Source organism: Cupressus sempervirens, chromosome 3, assembly GCF_028749045.1.
Source record: "Cupressus sempervirens isolate cs-2001-9-10 chromosome 3, ASM2874904v1, whole genome shotgun sequence".
Classification (NCBI taxonomy): domain Eukaryota; kingdom Viridiplantae; phylum Streptophyta; class Pinopsida; order Cupressales; family Cupressaceae; genus Cupressus; species Cupressus sempervirens.
The window spans coordinates 734,517,350-734,530,850 of record NC_143120.1 but is presented as its reverse complement, the minus strand read 5'-3'; the positions used below and the strand labels follow the sequence as shown (position 1 = coordinate 734,530,850).

Here is a 13,501-nt window from a genome sequence, read left to right as displayed (position 1 = left end):
CTATTTTTTAAAAATAATATCGCATTTTGTAAATATTTATTATTACGTCACATTTTACGCTTCTCCTACTATAACAAAAAAAAAATGTTATCAATTTGATGAATTCAATAATAACTTAAGGTGGTCAAATATGAGATTTAATATTCTACAAAAAAAAAATTAATGGAAAATTTGTAATTATCTAATTTCTTAGAAATAAATTATAAACAAATATGTGCTACATCCTAACATAATTGTATTACTTAGATCTAGAATCTTGTAAAAAAAAAAATATTATCATTTGACTTTGTTTAAGATGGTTAGCCATTCACCTGTTTCTAATCTTCTTATAAAGAAAAATTGTACTAATGTATTCAAATTTAAAGGTTTCATCATATAGAAATCATTCTTTCATAAAATGATTTTCATATTACAAACTAGATTTAATTTTGTACAATTTCTTGTTGGAAACTACAATTGAAACAATTGTTTTGTTGTCATTAATGTCAAACCTATTGGTGAGATAGTGTTATCTGATCTAACTGCCATATCTATTTGATTGATTAAGAGGATTTGAGAAGTTGTTCATAACAGAAGCATCTAGAGGATAGGTTGAGTTTTGATGAGGAAACTAAAAATTGACACTTGATTAGTTGGAATTTGACAAGATGTATTGATTGTTCAAATCATGTTACAAGAGGAGAAGCCAGTAACGATCAAGTCTTGAAAGTGTGATAAAAGATAGATCAAATGTATAGGCTTGACAGAGTAACATAGTAGAAGACTAAAGAATTTTGACGTACATGCCAAGTGATGCTAGTACCAACTGGGCTACAGTAAGTGTCGAGTAAAATCAGTATTGACCGAGCATCAGTGTCGACCGAGTGACAGTGTATATGTCGAGTGAGAAATTTAATAGCAATCGAGTAACCCAATGATGACTGAGTGTCAGAACACAGTGTTCCCCAACGAACAACATCTTAACTGTTTGCGACGAATCATAATTTCTAACCGGCCAAGTTGATTTCTTGGGATATGGAAAGTGTGTTGAGATAAGAATCAATGAGTTTGATCATTTAATTCTAGGAGAGGATTAGGTAAACGGCCTAAGAGATGGATTCCAAGAGAAGTTTCTACAAAAGAAGAGATAAACAAAATGGTGATCATATATAATTTATTTGATGGATTGAATCCTAAATCCTAAGATCTGCAGTGTTGATTAAAAGGAAAAGGATCATGATTTCCTGTTTAAAGAAGTACATGGGTAAAATTTCTATATGAGCAGAGAGACTGTATGCTTGTAAACAAGTTCCATAGATTTGGAGTTATTGTTGACATTATTGACTGGCGAATCTAAGCAGAAGGTTGAATTGAGTTGAGAGGAAGTGAAGGCTGATTGCTTGAATGGTTGCCAAGCAAATCAAAGCTGGGATGACAATGGAGGCCACACAATGAATCGGTACATGAGAACTGAACTGAGATGTGTACATGCAAAGTGAGTTATACTTAAATGATCAAACCGGTTATTACTTTCTAACCATTGTAAACAGTATTTGAAATCCTTTAATCAAGGTTGACCGAACAGTCATAGTGACCTAACAGTCTATGTAATTCCTCTAATAAGTTGTCGTTCTAATGGGATGTTCTGAATTCCTTTAACAAGGCCACTTCTAATAGGGTGACTCAATCCTTCAAATAACAAGGTCACATTTAATATTTTGTATTGAAAACTTTTACAGGGTTGGCTCCTAACAGGGCCCGCTTAAGAAGAGTGAAACTTAGTGAAACGTTGTTGGTGGTTTTTCCTAAATTGGGCTTGCATGTTCAAACCTAGTGACAAACTTATGTGAATCTTATTGTGGCATTTTATCGACTAATGTTTACATTCTGTAAGCCTGCTATTTTAGAACAGTGAACCGCTAGCTAATGTTAATAGAAATTTATAGTGGAGACCGAGCAATAAAATGATAAGATCTGGAGTTGTTTAAGTGTTTGATTTTTCAATTGGTACATCTCGACCTTGGGTAACTAATTCACCCCACACCCTCAGTTATTATAAATATTCTAACACTTTTCATACATATTTTTAGCATAACATGATAACTTATTCCAAAAAAACTTGTCAACTTTCCTGACACTAATTTTCTGAATTTTCATTGCCACTTAAGAACCTAGTTTGACATACCATGATCCTTCAAATACCCATGTTCTTTCGCGTCATTAAATTTCACAATATTCTTTCGTAAAAGTTTAACTTGTAATATTTGATAATGACGAATCGGATAGGCCAATTCAGTGACTTAAGTATGGATTAGTTGCAACTAAAAATCTTAGGATTCAAAGATGTCGTGCTCAAACAATCTATGTTCAGCACGTGAACAGAGCTCAAGCTCAGCTTAGTTTATTTCATAGATAAATTACAACTATGTTGTCACATACATAGGGAAGACTAATCTATCTAAATATAATATAGTTATCTTATTTTACTTTATTATTAAACATATTTTGAGGTCATGTCTCATAAACATTATAAAATTTCTAAACACGTGCACCTATTCTTTCCTTTAAATTCTGTACAATTATTAGTTTTAATGATCCTTGAGAATGTAAAATGAATTATTTTTAATTTCTATCCTTTATGAATTTATTTATCTAATTCCTTTATCACACTACAATGAATGTGTCACTTATATCACTCAAGATAGATTGTGATAAAGATTTGTTTTATGTCATTTGATTTAATTACATGTTGTATTTAACTAGATAAACAATTTCGTTCACGAGAAAAATTTTGCCTCTATAAACTAATGGTGAAATAACCTATTGTAGATTGCACCTATAGAGAGATACATATGGTGTCAAGCTATCCTTTTGGAACATGGAAACACTCTCAAGTTTTGGGTGAACCTGTGGTGAGATTGAATCTCTAAATTAAGGGGTGGCTTCCCCTAATGAATCGCCTAAAACTAAATATGGATAGAAAAATCCATAACAAGAAAGAAAATTTCATCATCCCAAACTTAATAAAACAATATTATAGAGCCGGGCCCTTCTGTTGGTTAATATTTCGAAAACTTCGGTGCGCGTGATCGTACGATGTAAAGCGGGCTGAGAAAAATGTGAACAAGGCTGCAGAGTTGGTGGGTTCCTACACAAATAAGGGAAGGGCTGGAACTTTTCTAACACTTAGGGCCCGTTTGGTGAGAGGAATAGGAATACGTATTCCAAAAAATTTGAATTCCTTGTTTGGATGCACCAAAACGGGATTGGAATACGAGGTAAAAATGGAATACGTATTCCATTTTTGGCCCAAAAATGGGATTTTGCAATTCCACCAAAATAGGTGTTATTGGAATACGTATTCCTATTCCATTTTTTTAAATTTTAGAAAACGTAAATTTTCGGGTCCGCGAATTCCCATCAAGTATTGGCTGAACCAAACGGAGAACAGGAATACTTTTTATTCCAGAATACAATACGTATTCCTATTCCACTCACCGAACGGGCCCTTACGTACTCACTCGACCAAGTCTAAAGCATTTGAATCTGTTTTGTGGATACGCAGAAAACATTTCCGTGTTGATGAATATACTTTCCTGCACAAAGAGAGAGGAATGGGAAGAACAAATCTACCGAATCAGTTCGAGCAAACGAAAAGACCACCTACTAACCAAATATATTATAACTAACGACTACGTCAAAAATGAATTGGTCCCCTCAATTGTAATGAGCAATTACTCCATCAGCATGAATCAGTCCGTAAATAACAGGTCAACAATTGCATGATATTGGAAGTATATTACAATTAAACAATTACGTGGGAAAGGATTAGTCCTCGCATGTTTCCCCTATATAATAGGCATGTAATGGTCTTGTAATATACACAAATATTCAATCACACATCCATATCCTGAGCTCTTCTGCTGGAGACTCTCCAGCATAAAATGGCGAAGGGAATGATGATTTGCTTGCAATTGTCGTTGGGACTCTTCCTGTTGATGTGTTGTTACAGTGAAGATGTGATGGCGGCGGATGCCGATCCCTTGCAAGATTTCTGCGTCGCAGTCCTGGACAGCGAAGGTGAGTGCAGCAATATTAATCGTTTATGTGATTATTAATGATTGGTGTGATTATAACTACCGCAAACAGTAACAAATTGTATTGATCAGTTAAGGTGAACGGATTCGTTTGCAAAGAGGCCAAGGATGCATCGGCAGAGGACTTCTTCTTCAGGGGGCTGGCGCAGGCGGGGAACACCGACAATGCAGTTAGCTCCAACGTGACCCCTGCCAACCTAATGCAGATACCGGGGCTGAACACGTTGGGAATATCTCTGGTCCGCATCGACTACGCAGTGGGTGGAATTAATCCTCCTCACACCCACCCCAGAGCCACCGAGGTTCTCTTTCTAGCGGAAGGCGAGCTCTTTGTAGGGTTTATCGACACCAACAACACCTTCTTCAGCAAGACGTTGGAAAAGGGAGACGTGTTCGTCTTCCCCAAGGCGCTCGTGCATTTCCAGCAGAATGTGGGGAAGGAGAATGCGGTGGCCATCGCTGCTTTGAGCAGCCAGCTCCCGGGAGTGCAGACAATCGCCAATTCTCTCTTTGGCGCGAACCCCCCTCTCCCCGATTCCGTGCTCAGCAAGGCCTTCCGCATCACCCAACAGCTCGTGGTTTACATTCAGAAGCAATTCGCATAGCATTCCCATGCTCAATGCTCAATGCTCAACTCAATTCGTTGCATCATCCAATCTATTCAATAAATAAAAGAACACTAGAACAAGGCGTGGGGAGACCCTCTTTATTATTCACCCTTTTTCTTTTCCATTCCTTGGAATAAATGTACCAGAGTGTGGCTCTAATCTCCGTGCCGGTGTATTTTCTTTATTAAAAAAAATTGTAGTCAAATAAAAGTACTCAATATCATTATCGCGTTCTCGCACTATTTATGGGACACGTTTCAACAAAGAAAATTGGTTCTAGACTTATTTTGAATAGTTCTAAATAACGAGGTTAGTATATCTATAATACAAATAACTGCCTTCTGTTCGTTATGTTATTAAAATAATAAAACAATGAATAAATATTTACAAATGAATTTTACTCAATTCTGATATAGCTTATAAATTTGACAATTAAATATTTCTTTTATAATATGTTTTATGCATTCACTATATTTCTAGTATAGGGTTCCTTAAAAATTAGAATTAACTATATTGGACTTTACATCTATTGTGTTACTCAATCGAATGCATGCTTAAGCTCTATAATAAAGCTCATGCAAAACTAGATTCTTAGAATGTGTGGAGGCACTATCTAAGGTGTTACTAGAATGTGTAATATCAAATTATCTTAAGTACGGAATCCAAGTCATGTATAGGAGATAGTAAGATCTGGCCAATCATATTTGAGAAACCTGAAGGAGACAGAGTCTACTTTGTGAATTTGAAGGCATGTACCCAACAAATCATGCTTCGGCCCATAAGAAGTGCAGTTGGGACGAAGAAAAGCATTATATAGAACACACGAACCTATACAAAGAGATATCTCATAGAGAGCACAAGCTACATTTCCAAATCGAATGTAATAGATGTACACGTTTATATATCACATGTACATTCATTTGAAAACTTTAACGGTTAGATCAATTCAATATTACTTGGTAGTTATCTCCAAAAGCTTGCAAAGCTTAATGAGCTATAATCAGCTATCCAAAGGTATGAGTGTGAGAATTTCTATGATGGTAAACTAACATCCTCACAAATGAAACATGTCATGATACGAACTTTAATGTTCTACAATTCTAGATCTTGCGGCTCCGTTCCCTTGATTGATACATAATTTGCGTCTTTGTTTCATGAAAAGATGGAGATGAAGATGTATGATTTCGTATTGCTATGGTATAACAAAATGTATAAATCTCTCTGCTAGATACTAGATGCATTAACAAGGAATGGAATAGTATCTCTTACAATAGGGGTCTATATTGTATGCTAATAAGAAGCAATTGTCACGAGTTACCCCATTCGAAACACAACTTAGAATTCAAATTTTTTTTTTTTTTCAGTTAACTTATTTCTTTCCTTAATACTATTATCTTGGAGCAGGGATGACTGCGAGGCAAGCTGCATTTTCTTACAGTGAGTGGGCCAACGATGGAGGGAGAGAGGGATCTGATGATGCCACACCAGACGAATGGAGGGTGCTTCTCAAACATGTGTCTCATTGGTTCCTCCATGGTATGGCAGTGGTTTTTGCAGAGTAATGGACCATGCTTCTTTATTTCGGGGGATTTTTTGACCCACGGGATGCTCGCTTCTCAGAGGTGTTTCTCGATGGAGGGAGGATCTCTGGTCTTATTGGTGTCCTGTTGGGTCAGTGGGGAATCTTCCTTGATGATGCCCTCTTTGTTTTTTCATGTGGGAAGTCATATTTTTTTCTTTTTCATGGTTCTACCAGGGGTGCCTTGCTTCTGGGTTTGTCAGATCTGGGACTCTTTGATGGGTTAGCAGTTAGCAGTGATGGATCTATCCATTCCATAGGTTGGTGGGTTTTCCGCATTTGAACCTTTGTTTTTTACAGAGGTGGACTTTAGTTGAGGTTCTTTTTTTCTCGTTGTTTGGCACTAGGTTCTTTTATTTCTAACATTGTCTAATGTTTTTTGTTTGTATGATGGGTCAGCGCCCTCTTGCTGCTTTTTATATTCAAAAAATTATTTATTTTCTTGATACAAGATGTCAATTTGTGTAGTGATGAAGAAAGTCCAAAGGTTATTAACTTCTTTAATTTTGTAAAATTCTCTATTATAGGGCAAGAAAATAGAGATACATCTATTACACTGTGATAAAATGCAGGTCTTCATCTTGTATAGTAGTCCAATAAATTTGCAACTTTCAGTTCTAATGGTTGAGAAGTAGCTAATAATGGATTATTACATTTATTACAATAGGGGGAGCTAATGTAGAGTTGAAATAATAATTTAAATGAAAATTCATGGCGGTGATGAAGTTTGTTAAATAATGAAACCTGGTTTTATTTTTATCAATTGCATTGATGGAGTAGAGGGTTTAATAGTTAAACTTTGTGCACTCTTTCTAATCTTTGTAACATTTCTCAAATTTTTGAGAATTCTATTTTCTGGGCAACCCAAAAATGTTCATGAAAAGGGAGGGAAAAGGTAGTAGTAAGGAATATTAATAAGAGCTTACAAACATAAATGATCTTCACACTCCAGTTTTAACTAAATATGTAAAGAAAAATGGTGGAGCCAAGAAGTTGAAGGAACTATTAAGAAAAAAAATAACTATCAGATTTCAACTTCAATTAAATCGCGCGAAGTAAAATGGTGGAATCGAAGGCTTTCAAACTGAAGATTCAATTGATCGTTGTTGTTGTTATACATTGTGAAATAATATAAATATTTTGATAGAGATAATTTCAGGAGCGTGTGTGATAGATTTTATCCTACCATTTTATTGAAATTTACAACTTCATGAGAACTGAAATTTCTAAATCAAAATGACTTCTTAAAATTTTCAATTTGATTGAGCTATTCTGTCATGCCAAAGAATTGGGGCAAAAACACACCAACAAATTTTATTTTATTTTTAGATCAATAACACCACAAAGCTTGAAAAGTTTAGATGCACACGTTAAAGTATAGGTAAAATGAGAAACAGATATGGGATCTCCTAACGATGACCTGTCATTTCCATTCAAGTTTATCATCGATGAGTGTGAAAAGGTCGTTAAATCTAAGCATTCGTTATTAAATTGATTTCATCTTTTTTTTCATTATTGCTTTGATTTTAAGGTAATATATTATAATTAAACACAATTAAACCAAATTATCGTAAACTCGCAATAATAAACAACTATCTAGATATATATTCAACACTTAAAATTTAATCTAATAATCTAACTTAATTTTACAACCTTTACTAATCTAAAACATTTTAAGATACAATAACACTAACCTTTGATTTAAGAATGATATAACCACTTAAAATAATAAATCTAAATATATTTGAAAATGGGTTAAATACAGCAGCTAATTTATCTTAGACAACCTTTTCAAATCAATAATGATACTAAATTTTTAAATATAATCTAACATACGAACATTCTAACTAAAATGTACTAAATAACTAATATTTAAAAACATAATAATTAAAATTACTTCAAAATAATACTAGCAAAAAAAATTTTTAACAAAACTTACTCATCTAACATTAATTTGAAATCTAACACCTTATTACTTTTATTTACATTTAAAATATTATACTAACAACATAAAAGAATACCAGACCCACTAACAAACACAATTTACGACTACCCTTAAAATAGTGTTAATATGTACGTTATAACATTATTTTGAACAAAATATTAACAACAATATAACTCAATAATTCTAATAATAATTTAGACAATTATAACTCTAATTTTTTTTTAAACATAGAAAAGAACGAACTCTCCAATACATCACAGTGATCGTCGAGAGAATGAAAACTGACGAGGAGACAACCAATCATAACATGAAGACCAAATCAGACATTGACTCCCATCCCGAGTTTACACAACAGGTTTGACATTGAACTAGACTAGGGAGAAGGTGGATTTTTTCGACAGGAGACATCAGGCACACCACCAAAATAGGTGCCCTTTCGGGGCTATAACTCAAGAACTTCTGTTCTTCCATTCTTACATTCCAAAACTCATACGTGGTTTGTGTTGACAAGTAGGGGCCCATAACACCCTACCCTCTCTCCCTCTTCTCGTCCTGAGAAGAGACTCTACACTGTCAGAGTCCAACTAAAGACCTTTCCCTGTACATGGCCACTTCTGCCCTATCCGAGGGTGAGTAATGCCAATACACGTATACAATCCCTTTGAAATTCAAAGCAAAAATACAAAGGAAAGACATTTAAGTTAATCTGTTTCAAACCCTCCCAACATACTCAACACACACACGAACATGTGCATAAACAATAAAATTGAAACATGAAGCACAACATGAACAAAATGAGGTGAAGTATTCCTACCTTCAAATTTGGGTTATGGCAATAGAACAAGTTTGAGATGAGCATTCCCTTCCTTCTCCTTCTCCTTCTCCTTCTCCTTCAATCCTGATTTTCACTCTAAAAGTAGAGGTTGGGTGAACACTCCAAACCTCCTCAAAATTGCCTCTAAATAAGATCACAAACTCAACCATCTCTAAAAAGAAATAACTCCCCCACTTGCCTAAAATTTCTAGAGGCTTCTAACACAACTAGACCTAAGGCTAACCTCAAGGTGGAGTTCAAGCTATCCAACCCATGATGAAATCAATCGATTTTCGCAATAAAGCAAAAATGGTGTTTTTGAGTGACCATAAAAGTCAACAAAAGGGGCTAAGGGGGTGGAAAATGCCCCCAAGCCATACCCATTCCTCTTGGATACTTAGATTTCATGTTTTTAGGTCTTTAGGATTAATTAGGGACCTATTAAAGGCTAGGAAATTTTAGGACTATCTAACAACCTTCAAAATGTAGATTAAACACTAATCTGGATTAGGGGTAATTAATATCGATTACTAACTTGATTAGCAAAAAGATCACTAAGCTACTCTGACTTAGATCTTTAGGTTACTCGGTTAACCCTAACTATCATGCTGGAATGCATATACAATTCACGAGTGTCAAGGGACACTATAAAAACATTGTTACAAAACATTAACATTTACTGATTACAGAATGATACATTCGTTCAATTCACAATACAAATAAAATACAAACAACAAGGTTTGTATCCTTCATCAAATTTAACCATAGTTTCCACAAACAGTACATAGGGTTCAGTTTTGTTTCTCCGTTAGATTTTCTCAGCTAAAATACCCTACACACTCATTACGCATATCAATAGCTCAAGAAAATTACATACATATATTCAAAATTTATCTGGATAGTTACATGAATCTCTCATATAATTAACTGTTTAATTCATTTCTATTCACATTTAATCATCAAAAATCACATAATCAATAATAACATAACTTATTCATTAATTCAGATTAAGTACTAGTATAATCCTCATTAGGCATGTATATACCTAAACATCATTACGTCAAAAATAAAAGAATACTGAACTATCTGAAGCATAAAACTTAATCGTCCAGGTATCAAAATCAACACCCTTATGATTAGGTGAGAAAGCCTTGTATCATCGTTAGTGAAATTTTAATGTTTAAACAGTCGAGATAATGTAGTTTGTTCATGAATCACTGAATATTTAAAACACGAATGTATTAGGATGTCACTTCTTATTAGGACATCTAAACCATTAAACATTATTTCATATCCATTCTAATCTCCTACAACAGTTTTAACAGAGAGATGCATATTTAATAAGTACATGTGAGGAGGGACCTCACATCTTTCCCCATGAAAACAAGTTTTTTACAACAATCAAAAATGAAATCTATTGAAACCCATTGAAAAAATTATATTTTTTAAATGAATACCCAAACATAAAGTAGAATGTCTTGTTTTAATGAATACACAAACAATGAATTTAGCACAAGAAATCTACAAAATTTTCAATTATTGAAATCACAAACTACTATGAAGGCTGTGCAATGTACACAGATCTATACTCAAATGTCTATCACAAGTTATATTTATGTAAACCTAACAAGAAAATCATAGCAGTTTTTTTTTCCAACACAAACTCCGAAATGCCAGCACTAACCGTGCAAAATTACTAAAAAGAGCTTGACATTATTTGTCACCAGATGCTCCTATTTTCCATGGTGTATTCTCCTAGGGCCCATTTGGCAGTAGCAATTAGACTGGAATAGGTATTAGGCATATGTAAATTATGAAAATTTCTAATCCTTCCTTTGGTTGCACCAAATCAAAATTGAGAATAGGTTCATACGTATTCTCATTTTGGCCCAAAATTGAGCATTTGTAATTCCACCTAAATAGGTGGAATTGGAATATGTATTCCTTTCCTAAATTTTTCTACTCATATTTCATGAAAATTTAAATTTCATGTCCATGAGGAGATTCACCGAGAGCACCCAAGTCAGAGAAATTGGTTTGCTAAAGAAATTTGTAAAATGACCAATTTTGAACAGAGGTTTCACTCTTGGGAAAACCACTATTGGATTCAAGGCATTGATTTTGAATACTGAGATCATATGCCAAAACATCAAGAATGTTTAGGGACATGAAGCATCTTATTACCTGACCGATGAAGAAAATCACAAGGAACTCGAACATCCTCTTCCTTTTTCCCTTCATAGATACTCTTGGACTCGTACACAATGAAATCGTGAAAAAATCTCACAATGTGATCCTACGACTTCAAAGCTTTATACGGTAACTTCAATTATGCCTCACACTTCTTATGCACTTCTGGTGTTTCCCCTATTCTTGGCTGCAAATTATATGAGCAAGGGTGAGCCAAAGCAATTATACCATGGCATATCATTCTGGGAAGCTAAGTTGTTGATGTCTCTTCTATTAAGTTTTCCTCCATCTCCAATAGCTAAGTGAGGATGCTCATTGGAACCTAATTTTCAAGAATGACAAGGTCAATCAAGATATCAAATTGGCAAGACTAGACCGTGTTTTTGTTAAAGACAAGATCCAAGTTCCATCCTCAGTCCTCATTGTGATTCATCGCTTAGAAGCCTCAAGGTCTCTAGAATGAAACATCCATCAAGAGTGAAAAGGCACACGAGAATTGGCCTGTTGACTTTCTTTATCTATTATTCAAACTCCAATTTCAATTTCATCTAACCAAATGAAGAATAGGAATACATACTTATTCTCATTTTCTATTCCAGAATAACTAAACTAGAATAATAATTCCTATTCCCATATTTTTATTCCTGTAGCCAAACGTGTCCATATTTTCCATGTATTGAATTTTTGTCTACCCTATATTGGCCACATCTGTTTCATCCTTCTATTTACATGCAAGCATACAGAGGCACATGAAGCTCATGCACAATGTCAAATGAAATCTACAAAAAAAGACACAGATCTCTGAAGCCATATTGTTTCTCTAATTTTATCCAGCATAAAACTAAAAGATACCCTAGAAAAAGAATGAGGCAACCTAAATTAAAATATAGTATTGTTGCTTAATGAATCATTTATATTTGACCATCGATTAAATGGGAAATCTTTAAATCAGCATGATTTCATAGAAATTAAATGACGTATTAAATAATATTTTATTGTATGTATAATTCATGATACGTCTGATTTGATTAATTACTATCTACCCCTAGGAAAGGATTCTTCTAACTTTCTGATAGCACTCTATCCAATGTAGTATAATTACTTGTGATATATTTATTGAAATATCAATGGATCACACATTATTTATATTTTGGTGGGAAGTAGCCTAAGCATTATAAATGGATGCACGGGATATTATGCTACATAGCATTTAGAGAATGAAAGGGGGGCCTAAAATTGTTCCTCAAATGAATCTGTCACTTGTCTACCATGTAAAAACCACATAAGCTCCATTGGAAGAATTGACAGTGTTGGTATCAATGCTTGGCAGATTATTAATTTTAACAATCTAGTAAAATTATTCCTTAAAGCATCTAGTGAAATGGATGTCGCAAGTCCCAGCAGGGTCGAATCTCTTGAAGTAGTACTGGGAGATACATTTGGTGCTCATACAGGAGATGGTGCATCTAACGTAGGAATAACAAAAGCGGTCATATACAAAACTCAGCCTCAAACTTTTTGGAAAATAACAAATATAAGTTGTACTACAATTTTTAGGAAGATTAATTTGTTTTAAATCCCAAATATTTAACAAGAAGAAGTATTTTAACGATTGGAAATGTCATTTATTATTTCTTATGTAAAAAAGAACATTCTTGGAATTTTAAGATGCGGCATGGGTTCTGCAACAGAAATGCTTCGAGCCGATGATACAGAATTTCGTTGAATGCAAATAGTTTTAAAAATTTGTGCAAATATTTTGTAATTATTACTCTCTATTCATCTATTATAATACATTTTATGCCCTTTTAATCACATGCTACATAAAATTATCTAAAATATTGAAAACGTTGAAATATTACATAATTATTAATTTATGCAGATATTAGCATGTAATATTTTATAATTATTGTCTTTTGTGAATATGAGTATATAGATTGCCTAACTTCAATTTAGACAATATGATTTGACGATCATTTTTTAAAATATTAGCATACATTTTCCCTTCCTAATGTCAAATCATACAAAATGTTTTAAAATGTGAAAATATTTATAATTATAATTCTATGCAGATTTTGGCATACACTTTCCTTCTTCATGATTATATATTACACTGTACAATCCAAACCATTGAAATATTATATAATTATTATTTTCTATAGACATCATCACACTTTTGCCCTCTTCCTTTAAATTTTTAAAAAAGTATCACATTTTGTAAATATGAATGATTACATCACATTTTATGCTTCTCGTACTACAAGAAAAAAAAATGTTATCAAGGTGAAA

At 33.7% G+C, this 13,501-nt stretch overlaps 1 pseudogene; it reads left to right on the top strand.

Moving 5' to 3' along the window:
- The first annotated feature begins 3,923 nt into the window (after nucleotides 1-3,923).
- LOC149568873 (putative germin-like protein 2-3) lies at nucleotides 3,924-6,246 on the top strand (annotated as a pseudogene).
- The last annotated feature ends 7,255 nt before the right edge of the window (nucleotides 6,247-13,501 follow it).